General features: G+C 37.6%; 1 protein-coding gene across 2 annotated transcripts in view; it reads left to right on the top strand.

The window, feature by feature from the left end:
- The first annotated feature begins 13,734 nt into the window (after positions 1-13,734).
- Positions 13,735-17,898, top strand: part of glceb (glucuronic acid epimerase b) — a 59,800-nt gene continuing 55,636 nt past the window's right edge. The window contains exons 1-2 of one of the 2 annotated variants that reach the window (XM_082162273.1): positions 13,735-13,873; positions 15,949-16,063. The gene's annotated coding sequence lies outside the window, so the exon portion shown is untranslated. The remainder of the gene's footprint in view (positions 13,874-15,948; positions 16,064-17,898) is intronic. The other variant, XM_082162274.1, reaches the window with a different exon arrangement.

Here is a 17,898-nt window from a genome sequence, read left to right as displayed (position 1 = left end):
TGATCACGCAAAGAGGTCTGCCGTGGCGGTCCGTTCAGAATTCGCTTAGAAGCTAGCTCACTTCTTCTGATGAAAGTGGCCACCCCCAGGACCACAACGTGAAACATGATCATGTTAAGACTAAGAATATTATTTTAAGATTAAGGCCATACACATTATCAAAACTATAACAGATTAAAAACGAATTTAAGCATGGCTGATACAAATGAAGGTTTTCAAATAAAATATTTTTTATTAAACAATGACAGACAACAAAAATGTGTGCTTGTGTGTGTGTGAACAAGAAAAACAAAAACCAGGGGCAGGTGATCCATGAAACAGACAGGACTGGTGATGGCCATAACAATGCTAAAGGTCCAGCATTGTTCTCACAAGCCGCTTCACTCAAGACAATAATAACATAATGAAAAGTTAGTATATCCCAAAAAAATAAATTAAATAAAAGTTGCTATAAAGGTGGTAGCGATTCATTACCGAACTCTTAGCTGACGAAGTCGCGCTAGCTAACTAACGTTAGCTAGCAGGCAGTGCTTGAAAATTGGTTGAAACAACCAACATAAAATATAAATAATTACGCTGTGCATGTACAAATGAAGACCAGTATAAGCATCGCAAAGGGCCTCTGATACAATATAGACAGTTGACAATTCAAAAGAGGTCGATATTTCGGCAACTTAACTCTGGAACAACTCGACGCGCAGCAATGTAAGTGAATGGTGTCCAACGCCCAAATGACAGTGTTTGGAACTATTCCGATCTTCATATCCCGGAAGTAGGCGGTTAAAAGCGCCGCCATTATTTACAACGGAGGTCTATGGGAGTGTCGCAACTCTCTCTCTCTATGGCTCTGATCACCCCCTTTCATTACTTTAGACACCCCCTCTTCGGTGCTCAGCTGGCCAGTGGGATGCCATTTAAAAGGGATGCCTGTGTATTTTACAACTTATAAACTTATATTTCATTACATTAAGTGATATAATGTTTTTATACCAATCTACTTGGACTTCCAAAACCTGCATGCACCTTAAAACGTGCAGATAACACAGATAGTAAATCACAATAAGCCATCCAGGGTCATACAAAGACAAAACATAATCAGGGTAACACAAACCAAAATAATAAAGAAGAAAAAGAAAGACAGAATGAGTGATGACAAATAATAACATACAAAACTGATTATATACAATAAAGCCAGATAACGCATACAAGAACTTGTTTTCGTTGTTTAACAAATTCAGAATCTTTTTATTATTATTTGAATACAAACCCAAATCAAGAAAAGTTGGGACATTTTGTAAAATGCAATTAAATCAAGAATCTGTGATTTGTTCATTCTCTTTCAACTTTATTTAACTGACAAAAATACAAAGAAAATATTTCCAATGTTTTCACTGAACAACTTAATTGTATTTTTGTAAATATAAACAGATTTTGATTTTGATGGCTGCAACACACTCCAAAAAAGTTGGGACAGAGGCACGTTACCACTGTGTTACATCACCTTTCCTTTTAATTACACTTTTTAATAGTTTGGGAACACCCAAAAACAAGCTGAAACGTGGACTCATCTGACCACAGCACATATTTCCACTGTATTTTAGACCATGAGATGAGTTTGGGCCCAGACAACTCGTGGCATCTCTGTATAGAACTCATGCATAGCTTTCGCCTTGCATTACAGAGATTGATGTTGTATTTCTTGATACAGTGCAACTGTGTAAAATGACAATGGTTTTCCAAAGTACTCCCACAGACTAAGATTTCTCTGGATTCCCTGAATCTTTTCACAATATTATGTATGGTAGATGGCGAAAGACCATTTTCTGCAATCTTGCATTGAGAAATGTGATTTTTGAAATGATTGACAATTCCTCGCCTATTACCGATCACCTACTTATTGTGGACTGTTTCAAAAGAGATTAACTTGTATATTACTGTATATAATCTTTTCACTTTTTTTTTTAGCTTTAGTCCCAACTTTTTTGAAGTGTGTTGCAGCCATCAAAATTTGTTTATATTTACTACATAAAATGACGTTTTTCAGTAAAAACATTGGAAATATATATATATATTGTACTCTTGTCAGTTAAATAAAGCTGAAAGAGAATTAACAAATCACACATTCTTGATTTTATTGCATTTTACAAAATGTCCCAACTTTTCTTGGTTTGGGGTTGTACAATGTCACTTTGCATTAAAGGGTTAGTTCACCCAAAAATAAATTCTGTTACTCACCCTCATGTTGTTCCAACCCCGTAAGACTTCTGTTCATCTTCGGAACACAAATTAAGATATTTTTGATTAAATCTGAGAGCTGGCTCACTCCTTCATAGGCTTCTCTGTTACTGAAACAGTGACTACAGTGGCTCAACCATAAGTTTTTCAAGCGACGACCCCACCAAAATAACGACTTTATTCAATTATTAATTTTCTTCTGTTTTGGCCTCTGAGTGAGTTCACGTAGTGTAACAGCGCAGCGCAACGTCAGAACGTAGGCTCACTATTGGCCAGCATCACACACATGACCAGCGTCGGCCAATAGTGAGCCTACGTTCTGACGTTGCGCTGCGCTGTTACACTACGTGAACTCACGTCAGAGGCCTACACAGAAGAAAATGAATAGTTGAATAAAGTAGTTATTTTTGGGGGGTTTTGTGTACAAAAAGTATTCTCGTCGCTTGATAGACTTATGGCGTGTTCACACCAAAAGCGAAGTGTATATTCGCATCGCGTTACTCGCTCTAGATTACTCGCGGGATGTTTTTCTTGTTTTTCTCGTCACTCGCGAATAAAAACATCCTGCGAAAAGGAGTGTGTCGTCATCATCAACATCAACACAATTTATTTCTGCCATAATTTTTCCGTCATGTCTGAAATAAATGATATTGCTGCTCTGTACTTGTTGTGGAAGTCCCAAAAGCCAAACGCAGACGTGTCTGGGTTCACAATAATTAGCTCCTCCATTTTCAACAACAGTGATAGTAACCGGACGTATCAATGAGCTCTTCGTTCATTGGCTTGCGCAACTAAAGGCCAATTTATACTTCTGCGTCGGGTGCGCGTAGAAGGTACGGCGTAGCATACGCATTGACGTGTACCATACGTCGTACCCTTCGCCGTACCCTGACGCGCACCTCCTCAAAAATGTAACTACGCGTCGCGGCGACGCGGACCGCAAGATCTGTGATTGGTCGGCTGGATAGCATCGCGTTTCCTCCTACGCATTTCCGGAATGATCTTCTGCACTCTGCACCGCCCGCCCGCCATTTTTAAATTCCGAAGATCAGTGAAGAGCCATGGAAATAGACCAAGTGACCGAGAGATTGCTTGAAGAAGTGCGGAAATACAGCCATCTGTATGACTCCTTCAGTCGCCATTGCTCGTAGAAACCTAAACTCAAAACAGCCGCGAGGAATGTAAACACAGTGGAACATTAAAACCCACCCGCGCCAACTAGCGTTTCGGCGGTGTAACTGCAGAGCAACACAGACATTCGCAGAAGTATAAATGCTCACGACGGCGTTGCCTACGTGCGTAGCCTACGACGTACACTACGGCGTACACTCGACGCAGAAGTATAAATTGGCCTTAAGTGTCATGCGAATTTTCCGCTCGAGTTGAAATTTTTCAACTTGCGTGGAAGACGTGATTAAGGCGATTATCGAGCGTTCGCGGCAAACGCGTCGCCCAATTCGCGTCTTTGCATTGACTTTGTATGTAATCTACTCGCGCATATAATTAAATTCGCATTTGGTGTGAACACGCCATTATGGTTGAGCCACTGCAGTCACTTTGACTATTTTAAACATTGTCTTTACTAACTTTCTGACAGCTCTCAGATTTCATCAAAAATATCTTATTTTGTGTTTCGAAGATGAACAAAAGTCTTACAGGGTTGGAACAACATGAGGGTGAGTATTTACTAACAGAATTTTTGGGTGAACTAACCCTTTAATTTAAATGAATACATTTAATTGTTTATTAGTGGAAAATATATAAACTGTACAGCGCATTATGCTAAGTTTGAATATCTGTCAACATCCACTGAATGACATGCTTCAGTAACACCAGTAGTGGATTTGATGATGAAAAGAGCATTGCCATGAGTGCTTGGTCTGTTATTGCTGGTGTCATGGTGATGTCAGTCTTGTTCAAGCAGATGTGACAGGTCGGTTGCCTATAGGGTTCAACAAGCATGTCTCATGCAGTGACCCGCAGCTGTCTTAACTACTCACTTTCCTTTAGGAGTTTTGTAAACAGTGTGTGTGTGCGTTTGGTGGGTGCACGTGTCTATGCTAATTTATTTCTCATTGACAAAAAAGCATGCTGGGTGTGGATGTTTAGCAACTGATCAAATCTCTATCCTACTTATTATGAGAAATACCCAACAATTCCTAAAAAATAAGCTGGCATTCTTTCCATTCTGTCATCATTACATCCTTTCAGATTGCCAAGTTTTCAGCCAGTGTCACTTTGGCCTCTTCATGATCTCAGAAAGAGTGTGACAGCAATAAGCAAAGAAATACAGAGAAGAGGAAAGCAGAAGGAAGAAGAGGCCAGGCGTAGTAAATATTTATGAAGGGGCGGCTGATGTTTTCTGGCTTGGTGGTGAAGCGCATTGAAGTACATTAACAAACACAGTAAGCATTCTGCATGAATCTTTTATATGCTTTGGAGGTCAACGACAATAAAAGACAACAAAGGATTGCAGCAAGCACACACAGCAACCCTGAAATCAATCAGCTGTCAGCCCCCTTCACTCCCCCCAACAGGATGTACCATCTGAAAAGATCTTATGTGAAAGAAAACAAAATAATGTTTAAGCGCTGGATTTGGCTAATTGTGTGGATTATTCTAGTAGTAAAATATATGTGCTGAAAATAAATTGAACGTGTTTAATTGTTGATAAAAAAATTTAGCGTTTTAATTTTGTTATTAAATCAAAACAGAATTTGTCATTTATTCTATTTGAGGCATATTATAAGATAAAACTGACTAATCTTAATTTAGTTTTAGAACATATTTACAATTTTAATAACTTTCATTTAATTTAAATCAACAGTCTTTCTCTTAGAAACAAATACATAAAATATTTTTAAATCATTTTTGAATTTTTAAATTTAGTAAATTTTGCCCAAATCTCCTAATTCAATAGGTAATGGTCAACAGAAAATACATCAGTACTTTTTAAAATGATTTCATGGGGCTTCTAAGTTTTTATTTTATTTGACAGCGCTAGTATTAAACAGCATTATTTAAATAGTGTGGGATTTTGATACAGAATTGGCAAAAAGTGGTGTTTGTTTTTAAAGACCATACAAATTTGATTAGACCATAAAAATGTGGAAAATATTTTATGCATTTTAAATATGAGGAAAGAACACAACACTAAACTTAGTTAAAGGTATTCACAAAATTATTTGACCAAAAAAAAAAAAGAAGTTAATTTTAGCATTTAAAAAAACTGCATGGAAAAACAAGGCTCACAGAACAAAGCACACATTAATCAGTTATTAATATTTTGTTGGTTCTCTTTTGTTTGCATGCGTTCATATTTCAGTGACAGCCTGGCCAAAGATTAGCCATATCTGCAAATTTGGCATGTTTCATTGTGTTAATTACAAATACTCTAACAAATAAAAAAAAAAAAAAAATATATATATATATATATATATATATATATATATATAAATAATGGTGAAGATGTGAATTTTAGGTGTTACATGAATCCAGATCCAAATGCAGCTTTGAGTGTAATCCATAAAACAGGCATAAGGTCAAAAAATAAATAAATAAATTAACCATCCATAACAAAAGTCCAAGGCAAATGTAAACAGGAAATCCAGGGAGACAGGCAAAAGATCAAGACCATGCCACGGAAACCAGCTGTCATGGCCACAACGCCAGAGCCTCTATACACCATGACCGCCATGCCAGAGACTTCAGCTGTCATTGCCACCACATCAGAGTCGATGCTCAGTCCAAACGCTCCTGAGACAGTCAGATAAACTCAGCAGAACCAGAAGGTCTGGAATCCATCGCCAAGGATCGCCCAAGAGGACATTTGACTGACATGTAACGCAACCAATCACAGTTCGTTTTGTTCAGCGTCGTGTAAAATGTAAAGTCAATATCTTTACGATAACAGACTGGCATGCATAAAAAAATAAAAAAAATAAAAAAAAAGATTCATTCAAGAACATTTTGCAAGTTTACGGTAACAATGGAGCCTGGTATAAGCACTCATTGCCACAGTTGTAAACAGAACAGCTTTCTTCTTCCACAAGGGGGTTTGGCGTTACAATGGCTTTGTTTCCAGGCGGACCATTAAAGAACGCAACAAACACTTCTCCCGGACATCCTGTAGAATTTGACCAATCAGATGACCACTTTGAAAATCCTGAAGGGTTTCCAGTTAAAGGGTTCCATATCCGCCTTTCAGCCAATGGTCCGTGGTCGTATCTCGGCAGACAGAAAAATCTAGGCAGACAATCCATAATCGTTATCCTCTAAAACAGGCATAAGGTCAAAACCACAGAGCAAACCAGCCATATAATAATAAAAGTCCAAGGCAAAGGCAAACAGGGAAATCCAGGGAGACAGGCAAGAGATCATGACCATGACACAAAAACCAGAAGTCAGACTGATGCAGCGCAACACCAACAAGACTTCACTGTGAGCCAAAGAACACACAGGGTTTAAATTGGCAAACATAAGCGAGATAATGACAAACAGGTGGCAGTAATCCGTACATAATGTGTCCAGGCAATGGGTTATGGGAAATATAGTTTATGAAGTGGTAAAATAGATGGAAGGAGTGCCCTCTGGTGGTCATCATGGGCACTATAGCTTGCAGGTGTAACACTAGGCCGAACATCACTTTTGGCCACTACTGTAATTATTATATTTAAAGGGATAGTTCACCCACAAAACCTGTATGACTTTATTTCTTCTGAAGAACATAAAAGAAGATTATTTGAGAAATGTCTTCATGTTTTTTGTCCATACAATGAAAGTCAATGGTATTTTTTTCTTGAGGGTGAGTAAATTATGAAAACATTTCATATTGGGTGGACTATATATTACAGATTCAAAATATACAATATTTTGGAAATGTCTCATTTTCTTTGATGTGTTTGAATGTTATTGGATTTATTGCCTTCAGTCATTGCTATCCACAATCTTCTTTTTCTAAGTTGAATGTTTTTCTTTTCCATTAAGGTGATAATCACAAAACGACATCAGAGCATCAAAAGAGAGCCTCATCATTCTCTGAGAGGAAATGAGAAGCTGACGTGGACTATAAATATCCAGGGTCTATAGATCTGTCATTCAGTCTTATTTGCTGAATTACTGAAACTACAAATACCTCAAGAACAATGCACTATTTTCCTCACACACACACACGTGCGCGCACATGCACATGCCCATGTGCGCGCGCGCAGCGCGCGCGCACACACACACACACACACACACACACACACACACACACACACACACACACACACACTGTAAGATAACATCAGCCATCTTTGTGTTGAGCATTTCCAAACTGCTTTTTTCCTTGCACTTGTAATTCTTCTGCAGCTGTGGAGGAGCAAAGAAACTGCAGTCCCCGAGGATTACACTGACTGTGATGGCTCAAGAAAACTCTGAATGGACCATTTTCCAGACCCAAGACTGCCCTGTCTTCAAGACTGTTTTTGGCATTCAACAAATGGATAGAGGGAAACAGATTTCATAGAAATTATATTCTAATTTGCAGCTGCATGACTAACAGGTAAAGGAGCCATGGACTATACCACAGTTCATCATCAAAAAAAAAAAAAAAAAAATTATTATTATAAAAATTATAATATTATATTTCATAATAATAACATGTAAAAAACTAAAAACAACTAGTACAAGCTCAGGCCATTTATTTGTAGTAGCTAGGATGACATGTCATGTCTACCTAATACAGCTGAACACAGATATAAAAATACTAAAAAGACTCCCACTCTTCCCCGAGAGAGCTGTCAAGATAGAAGATTAGGCTTTTAAAGTTGTTCTAAAGGCTTTTGTTTCTTAACTTCAGCATATTTTAAAAGGAAGTAGTTAATTCAACATCACAGCCCTCTGTGGTGGAACAGTGTGTGGGTGCATAATCGCAACATTTTGAGACTGATGGCGCAGCTTGACATGCTTTTGCTGGGGAACTCATAAGGGTCATGGGGCTGGTCATTAGGATTGCTTCCAGAAGGATCGTGGGTAGTGATGCAGTACAGTGACAGAAAACTAACACAATGAGTCAGTTTTCAGAGTCGCATATGGATATTTATTTATTTTTAAGATGCTTCTCAAACAGGACAAAATAAAGTTCTTCACATTCTTACCATTCATTGTGACTACACAACGCATTCTCATCCTTGGGCGTCATAATACTGACGCTTTTGACATTTCGTCTACATCGAACGCACATGGCACCCTTTAGCGTCAATATGAGACGCACAGAGCTTTGTTCGGTGATGGGTAGGTTTAGGTGTAGTGTAGGGATAGGGTTAGACCGCTAGGAGGCGCCTTCTGGCCCATTTCTATCTGCGTCTCATATTGACGCTAAAGGGTGCCATGTGCGTTCGATGTAGACGAAATGTCAAAAGCGTCAATATATGACGCCTTGGGATGAGCTACAGCAACAGTCTTTCCTGGACTGACCCTCAATGACTCCGGTGAACAACCACAGATTTTGTCAGGCATCTCCACAGGTAGAAGCTGCACTGAAAAAGATCATGCAGTACATGTGAATTATGATCATTTGTATTGACTGAGTGATATAAGATTGAAATGGATAAATGGTAATGATGCACATTGCTGAAAAAGTACACAAGATATGCTCAAAAAGTTGACTGACAGAGTATTCACATAAATTTTAAATCAAACAATAAGAGAAAAAAAGAGCTTAACTATTCTGAGAATGATATATACTGTATGTTGTACACACACAAACCAGAACTTACCACAATGGGAAAGAGCCTTATCCACCACGAAAGTTGTTGGAGGCAATGGCTGGAAGAATCCAGTAGCCATGGCATCTCTGTTGTGGATGTTGATGTCACATTCAGCACAGAAGAAGAGACGTGGTCGACAGTCACAACACCGGACAGCAGCTGGATTTCTCCCACACTGTTGGCAGATGTGTGTTGCCACATTTTCTTGTGCCGCACCAGACGGGGTCTCTCTGCCCTCCACCTCTCTTAAAAGAGACTTTGTCGTGTGCTCCAGTTAGTGTCAGGAGCATTGAAGAGAGGATCAATGTTCTGAATGTGATCAGCTGTAGAGGATAAAAACAACATAAATCAACATTTATAACTTTTAAATTTCCAACTTGTCCCAAGGCTAGTGGCACATTTTTAGCCTGGTTACCAGCCTGAAATGGTGCAAGCTCACGGCTTGACATATAGCTAAAAAAAAAAAAAAAGACTAGTACACTTTTTATTTCCCAAACCCTAACGTGGACAGTCCAATTACTGTCGGTTATCTGCCTATAATGTGTCATATAGATGATGACAGCAAATAGGAATGCTTATATAGAAGCCTATTAAAAAGAAACAAGTTGACTGGCCATTGACAACACACTCTGAAGAACAAACTGTTTCAACCAGGTAACCAGGCTAGCACATTTTATTGCATAACCATAATATTGACAAGATTTCCTGACAATGTCATTACAGCCCACAATTTAAAAAAAATTGTATGCGCTAATTTTGTAGTTTATACTGCTTTACACACAAATGTGTCATATTAACCTTAATGTGTCTCTTCACTTAATCCAAGACTAGTGACATCTTTAATAAATCTACTTTTTATGTCAAAAATCAAATGATTGGTTCTGATTTGATTGTTTCCCTGACATATCAAGCTAAACGTGTATTCCTTGATTTGATACCCTCATAAGTGCCCAAACAATGTAGATCTTCAAAATAGCAAAATATCTGTATGTGATATTGATTTTATACAGTTCAATAAACAAAAAGTTAATATTGTTAATTACATTTCAGACAAATATTATAAAAACTAGACAAAAATAGTTGAAAATGAATGTTTTGCTCTAGTTCCAAACAAAGCCACAGCAGAACTGCTAAAAATGAATCAGTCAATAAGTTTGAATTGTTTTATTTCATTTAAAAAAATTGTGATGAGCCACAATAATTTTGTTGTTATGATTTTATTTGTATTGTTATTATAGATAATATTTGGGTGTTTATAATATAATTTTGTGTGGATTTGAAACAATTACTGGGCTGGAAAACAAACCAATCTGGCAACACTGTTCTTCTTCTGAACATTTATAATGTTGGCTAAAGTGGCTTAATAGTTCTGAGCTAATGTAATATTTAAAATCTTACATTCCCCGCCCTATGATTGTACCTTGCATGATTATATGCAAAAAAAACACTGCACATTTGGTGCAGCAAGCTATTTTATAATGTCTTCTATCATTTACTGTCATAAGAAATTGCCACCTTACATAGAACACTAAAGGTGATGATACACAGGGCAACTTTTTGAGAAATGTTGCTGGGCAATCTTGCCGAGCGATTGTTGCTTGGGCACTTTTCCATTGAAAATGGGCAACACATTTCTATCTGGATCAGCCGTACCGTACCGTACCATGCAGTGGAAAAGCGCCATAAGTGAGCCGTACTGAACCGAGCCGTACCATACCATGCAGTGGAAAAGCGCCAAAGCGTGCCGTACCGAACCGAGCCGTGGAAAAGCGCCATTAGATCGGTCGTGGGCCCTGTGTCTCACCTGGTTTCCCGTTGACGGCAACATTGCCCAGCAACATTGCTGAAAAAGTTGCCCTGTGTATCATCACCTTAAAGGTTCTAAACACAACTTCTTGTCATGATTCAACATTTTTTGTTGTGTAAATTTAAGAATTGTCTCCATATCTTTTATTTAACCCTTCTACTTACCGAGTGGAGAATCTCAATGGACCTTGGGATCGCCCCATACGATGACGTCTAGCGGATTTTATGAATATAAATAAATAAACAAAACTTTGATTAATCGAACACAATCGTAACATAATAGCCTATATATATTTTTCAACATCAACCAACCTCCGATAAAAATACGTTATCCAGCATGCATCACCTCTGGTTAAAGCCTTACCAAACTGCTTAGGCCTAACTTACTTGCACACGCCGTGGAACGTTGTTAAACTCACATCTGAATGCTGTTGCCTATGAACGCTAAACCTTTGCGCAGAGGGCACTTTGATATCATATTGCGAGGGTTTTTTAACATCAAAAACCAGTTGGAGGGCCAGATAAGGATGATCTGGGGGCCGCCATTTGACTAGCCCTTTAGATCATTTATTGTAGCCAGTTCCTTTTTATTTTATTTATAGTCTCGAGCCATAGACAGCAATGGGCTGCGGTGTGCTGACGTCAAATTTAAATGCAGCAGGCTCCGGGTTTAGAGTTCTAGGGACTACCCTGCACGTTGAAACATGACGCCAAAGGTGTACCCAGTGCATTAAACACTGACGCCAAGGGGTCCTGGCCAAGTGTCCATATATGTGACGAGTTGGGAGTGAGAATGTGTTGGCACATGCACATGTTCTAGCAAGAGAGACGGAAGTGTCTCTAATAATGGGTCTCTCTCTTAGGTCAAACTTTCCACAGAGGAAGCAGTAAAAAAACAAACAAAAAAAAAAACAGTTTTGAAGCATATAAATAATAATAATAAAAAAAGTTGTTATATTTTCTGGATTAATCAACTTGCCACTAATGCTACTTATTTGTTGAATGTTGTCTTGAACTTGGAATATTCCTAAAAAGTAATAAATATTGCCATAGTATTATGGGATATTCACAATAGCTTTCTTCATTACCTTAATTAAGTTGGGCTTTTATTGAAAAAGGTTCAATAAAACAAACTCTAATCCACATGAAGAAAGGCACCATGACAGCGTGCAGAACAAAAAATACCGGACTGAAAAACTGAATGGAGCACAAAGTGGAACTTATGCTGCCTTCATGTGTTATCGTAATTATTGAAAAAACTAGTTTTAGTTAAAAAATTGGACATGAACGCCCTTTCAGTCAAATTTTTAATGCGATGTGCTCGTAATCACGACTTCAGAAATAGGAGGACATTTCCAATAGCATGTGAAGGCAGCATTGAATATACAAGTGATGATGACAAAATAATGAGTGTCCATGGCAACTACCGACTGGCGGGAAACAGGAACACATGAAACACATGAAACAGGTAGGCCTAATTGAGGAATACAAACTAAAAGTCCATGAAAATGAAACTAAACACACAGATTGTGACAGGGGAAAAATTCAGATGCATTAAAAAAAATCAAATAAGCAACCGATTTGAAAGTATTTTTATATGAAACATTAGTTTAGCAAATTAAGTTGCGACATATTTGAAGCTATGTGTATTTGTGTGTGTTTGTTCTGATAAAGCTCTTGGTACTTTAGCAGATATCGCTCTAGACATTTGACACCTTAAATCAGCCTCCTCATGAATTTAAAGTATACGTTCCTTAAGCTATTTAGAAGATTCCACCAAATAAAGCCTAATGTAATGTTCAGTACGTTAATTCCTAAGGCCTCTAAATTATCAACAAGATCAAAACATTTTGCACAAAATCTATGCCTTCAGTCCTCTGATTGAGTTCATACTTTTTTTTTGAAGAGAAAAAAGTATCTTTCTCTTATGAATTGTTTAAATTATTTTTTATAAAGTAAACATATAATACCTTTATATTGTTAGTAAATTTCAAGATGAACACTTACTAGACTGACAAATCTTTATGTGATTCATAATCCATTTATTATGTTTTTGCTTGCAACATGCTTTTGAGGAATGTTTATTGTACATCTTACAATTGTGTTGTAGCCATCTATCATTTTTGTATTGCATTGCATCATATGTTTTGCTCTCAATTCAAATTACAGAGCTCTGCTAAGACGTATTATTGGGAGATGTTGTGACAACTGATATTTATATGCATTGTATGTAAGTAGACTGCTATAGTGTTATAAAAATCTCATTGATTTACAATCTATCAGAATTCCATAATTTTGGCCACATAAATAAAAACAACTGAACCAAATATTACATTTTTGCTCAGTTTGGGCCTCTGAATAAAATAAATAAATAAATAAAACACACACACACACATATATATATATATATATATATATATATATATATATATATATATATATATATATATATTTTTTTTTTTTTTTCTAAAGGTTCTATAAACTGTTCCTTAAAAAAAGAAAATACGATTTTTCGGACTATTATTTCATTTAGTTAATAGTTAATAGTAATAGTTAATATAGTTAATAGCCTGAGTTATGAGTTGGGCTTGCACAACATCGCACTCTGGCCTGTCATACATGGTTGTAAAGTCTGAAAATGTCTCATTTCTGCTTTTCGGCATTCCTGTGTTTGGTTTGGCAAAACTCTTTGACATATTACACACTGCAGTTCCCTCAGATTCTCCTCAATCTTGCAAACAAATTAGAACAGAGGATTGAGCTCTAGATGTCGAGGATGTCAATCATATCGAACTGACCAATAATGCCGAACATGTCTTACCCCCGCTTTCTTATTGGACGACGTTTCTTGAGTATGATTGGTCAGTTCAGTGCCGTCAGTAGTGTTGTGATATCGCGATATTTCAGGCATATGTTCTCTCGCTGCAGCGCTGTAAGCAGGCTGAGTGTGGGTGCTTGACTGCCAGTGGAGCCACCGTCTCTCTCTCAAGCGAACTGCAACCTGAGACATTGAGGCTCTGTTTACACTGCCTTTTAACTTTTGAAGGGCCCGAGGAACAGTGTGCTTGAATGTTTCAAAGGTAAGTGATTACGGCTTCTCTGCTTCTTGGAGAATAGGAGTGTTTTTGCTCATTTAGTTGCAGTGCTAACATGTCGACAGTGCGGTGCCTTTCAGTTGAGCACCAGGACTGCTAGCAGCTAGTCTCAGTCATTCTAGTTCGTTAAACTCTTAATTACTGAAAATCAATAAATGACCAACTCTAGTTCCCATAGCAACATCACTGTACTCGTCCCTTTGACAGCATGTCCTTGCGACTCTCGGGGAATGTAAAGTTCCTGTACCCCTGCTATCAGTGCTAGTGTGGAATAAATAGAGTTAAAGCTCACATTTGTATGATAACAGTTCCGTAACATTGACAGAACAACAGAAATGAGCTCTTCTGACTATCTCTACAGGGTCTGTCAGTGTTTGTCTTGCGTGTACGTGGCTTGTGCTCTACTATCAGTGATCGGACAGTGCTCTCTCACTGATAATGAATCTTTGCAGAATTGCCTCGTTTTGCCATATGGTTTTGTTTACAAGATAGTAGAGATACATTGATAAGCACGTTTTGTTTGACTACCTGCTTTTCACCGAAATGACAACAGTTATTTGTGCTTTTATCAGCTGAAGTGGTCCTTGGCGTAGTGCAGAGATTAACGTTACATGTTGAATGAGCACATACCTGAAAATGAAATTACTATTATTATTTGATTACTGTTGTATTATAAAGGTTTACACTGTACTGTTTTTATAAATTAAACAAAAGTTTAGTCAAGAAATCTAATTAAACTTATATGTACATATGAGCATGAGATAAAGACTTTAGACCTAGACTCTAGATCAGTCTTTTCCAAAAAACAAAATCAAAAACTGTTTTATTCTACGTCAACATGCATTCGCCATGAGGGGACATCACATGACCAGCTCCAGTTGATAAGATCATAGTAACTACATTAATAAAACGTCTTCTTTATTTAATTATATGATGGCTCTGTGAAATACTTGATTCTGATTGGTCAATTGCGGTGAGATATTATCCAATATTCGCTGTCGTTCACGATCCCGGTAACTGAACCTGCTCAAGTGTTAACTTATTTTAGTATTATATATATTGATATACTATATTGCGATTTTAAACTAGCCTTTATTTATATTATTAACCATTTAACTATAAAAATAGATATTTTAGTATTTCAACTTGCACTTATTTCAGTTAGTTTCCTACATTTTCTACATCCTACAGGCAACATTTCTAATTTTCTTAATTTTTCCCATCTATATAATATTTATATTTTATTTTAATGCATTTCCACAAAAATTAGCATCGTAAATAGAACAACTTTTTAAAATATATTTTCACAAATTTTTTTTTTATATAAACGTAACACTATACTTTGTGCTATATTACTCTGCCATTAAATGACAAAAACAGTCAAAACTGCTGCTGTGAGGTTTGTAAAACAGCTACTGAAGGAATGACTGTAAATTTGGCATCCCCCTCTCCTCTCACAGGTATAACCCATCTCTCTCTTTATTATTTCCTTCCGAGGAAATGCAATGGTAACTTTTTTTTTTTTTTTTTTTTTGCTTTTGGAGGCAATGGGAATAATAATAGGCTATTTGCTATCTCCATTGTAAATCTATAGAAGTTTAGACTTCTGTAGTTATATACTTAAGCCTTTCAACCTGAAAATGTGAAAATGGTCCATAAAGTGCAAAACCATTCTGTCGAAAGGAGTCAGGTGTTGTAGTGAAGGACTTTTATAGCAAGAATGTTATGAATAGTTCTGTGAATTGTTTCAGATTGCCACTATAATAGCAGCTAGCACCCAATTTGTGAGTATGCATGCTGGGCTAACACTCTCATTTGTGCATGGCAGTCACCTGGAGCTGTAACAACTTGGCTGCGGTATGGACTTTACATTAGCTAAGTGCTATCTGAAATGGTTACATGAATCGGTTATAGTTTCAGGGATCAGGTGTTCAAACTGGACAGAACGGAGTCATCATTTTTGGGCTGTGTGGAATTGGCAAATTGTCCATCTGATAGCCTCACTTGCAGAAAAGAGTCCACCAAGATAAGATTTGTGGAACTATTTTTTTTAGTTCTAGGTTGTGCCAGCTCTGCTGTCTCCAGAAAGAAACAAATAGATAGCCTATTCTGTGCTGCTCTTCTTCAAGTAGAGAGTCTGGAGTCACCATTCGGGTGTCAATGGGGCAGTAAAAAGTAGGTGAAGTCTTCATTTCACAATAGGTGATAGGTAAACGTTGGGGTGGTTAATTTGTGATGTTGTGTTTTTCAACAAACTTTGAAATGTTTCTCTAGAATAATGTCTGCATTTGTGTAGGCTAGTAGCAGTAGTGTGTTAAAAACGAAATCAATTATTTAGTGATAATTGTGAGGGAAGAAAAGCTCCAGGTTTGCTGTGCTTGTTTGTAGGGCTGCACAATTTGGCCAAAGATGGTTGGCGCAAGTTGCGTTCCCAACGTTCCCAGTTGCATCAATGCACGTTATAAGCAACCCAAACTCAGAGCTGATTCAAAGATGGAGTTACTCTGAGATGTTAAGAACACAGTACATTTATTTATTTATTTATGAATTAATTCACAGCCTTTGTTATTTGATAATCACACTAAGCCATATCATGATTTTATTTCAATTAATTGTGCAACACTAATAGGGAGGGAGAGTGTCCTTTGATAATGTGTACTGTAACCTGTAACTTGTAACTGAGGCAAACAATTCTCAATGGCTGTCACGTTCCTCTGTCTCTGATCAGCTTTATCACATGCAGCACATTTGCACAAAGAAATGAATTAAAACAATCTAAATTCATTTTATCACATAAGCATAACAAGTCAGTCTCCTCTGATAACAAAACACCACCTTCAATTTTCCTGATCTCTTGCCTTACTAGTCTTTTTTTTTATTTTTTTTATCAACCTTTTATCACAACTTAACGAGATTACTTCAAACCCCCTATAGTTCAGTTTGATTAAGAGGCATATGATATTTTGTCACACTAATTATAGTGTAAGGTACATGGGAGAATTCTAGCTGATTTTGGCCAAGGGGGAAATTTGGAGCACAAAAGAGTGTAGTAAGAAAAGAGGACAAGTAAATTGGCAAGAGCTCGAACTCATTATGAGTCCTGGTTTTCGAAAGGCCGCTGAGACTATGTTGGTGTTCAGCTTCTGTGGGTGCATTGTTATGTGGGTGGAGGAAGAAGACCTTCAGCTGTTCATAACAATAAAGCACTGTCATAGTCATCATGGGGAAGTGTCTACATAAAGTCACTGCAGAGAATGCTTTCAGGCTACTATTCACTACTATTAGTAGTATTCAGGCTTCAACATGAAAAGGCACTATTCACCTGTTATAAAAAAAGTAGTATGTTGATTTGGAAGGCATTGTGCCATACTCAAGCTGACCGAGTCTGTTAATGTATGGTTCTCTGTGATACTGTTGTAAGCAAGCACATGGCCAGGGCCTCCTGTGGGGACTAATAACAGTCAAATATGGGAAGTCGGTCCCACTTGGCCCTTGGCTGGACACTTCCTGAGCCCTTGGACACAGGGGGCACTCGTAATTTGGATCACTTGGATGCTCTTGATGACTGGAAAGCTGGCCAAGGAATAGTTCTGGTGCAGGCCCTCTGCCAGCATCGCTAATCCACCGCTGCCGCTCTCCCCCCACACAGGAAGGTTTAAAGGAAACTCGAGCGAAAGCTTGCTCTACCGAACTGGGACAGAAAACACTGAGTATGTAAAGGGCGCTAATGGATTTCAGGCATCCGAGATCAATAACACCAGGAGACAGAAAAGGTTTATGGCTTTCTTGTAACCAATATGCTAACTGTGTTGCTTGCTTTGAAATTGACATTTTTCTCAATTGAGGAATGGAAGGTTGTACTTCCGCAGTGTGTATGTTCTTCTGTTTGTTTCCTATGAAAGATAATATCCATTATTTTTACAGAGGGTGTGTATTTTGAAGTAGGGGCTGCTTTTAAAAGATGAATTCACTTTCATTTGCTGTGTGTACAGATTGTGTGTTTTGTATAG

This window comes from Leuciscus leuciscus (genome assembly GCF_965113295.1).
Source record: "Leuciscus leuciscus genome assembly, chromosome: 2".
NCBI classification, from domain to species: domain Eukaryota; kingdom Metazoa; phylum Chordata; class Actinopteri; order Cypriniformes; family Leuciscidae; genus Leuciscus; species Leuciscus leuciscus.
The sequence above is the reverse complement of the archived record's forward strand: the minus strand, read 5'-3'. Positions and strand labels throughout refer to the sequence as shown.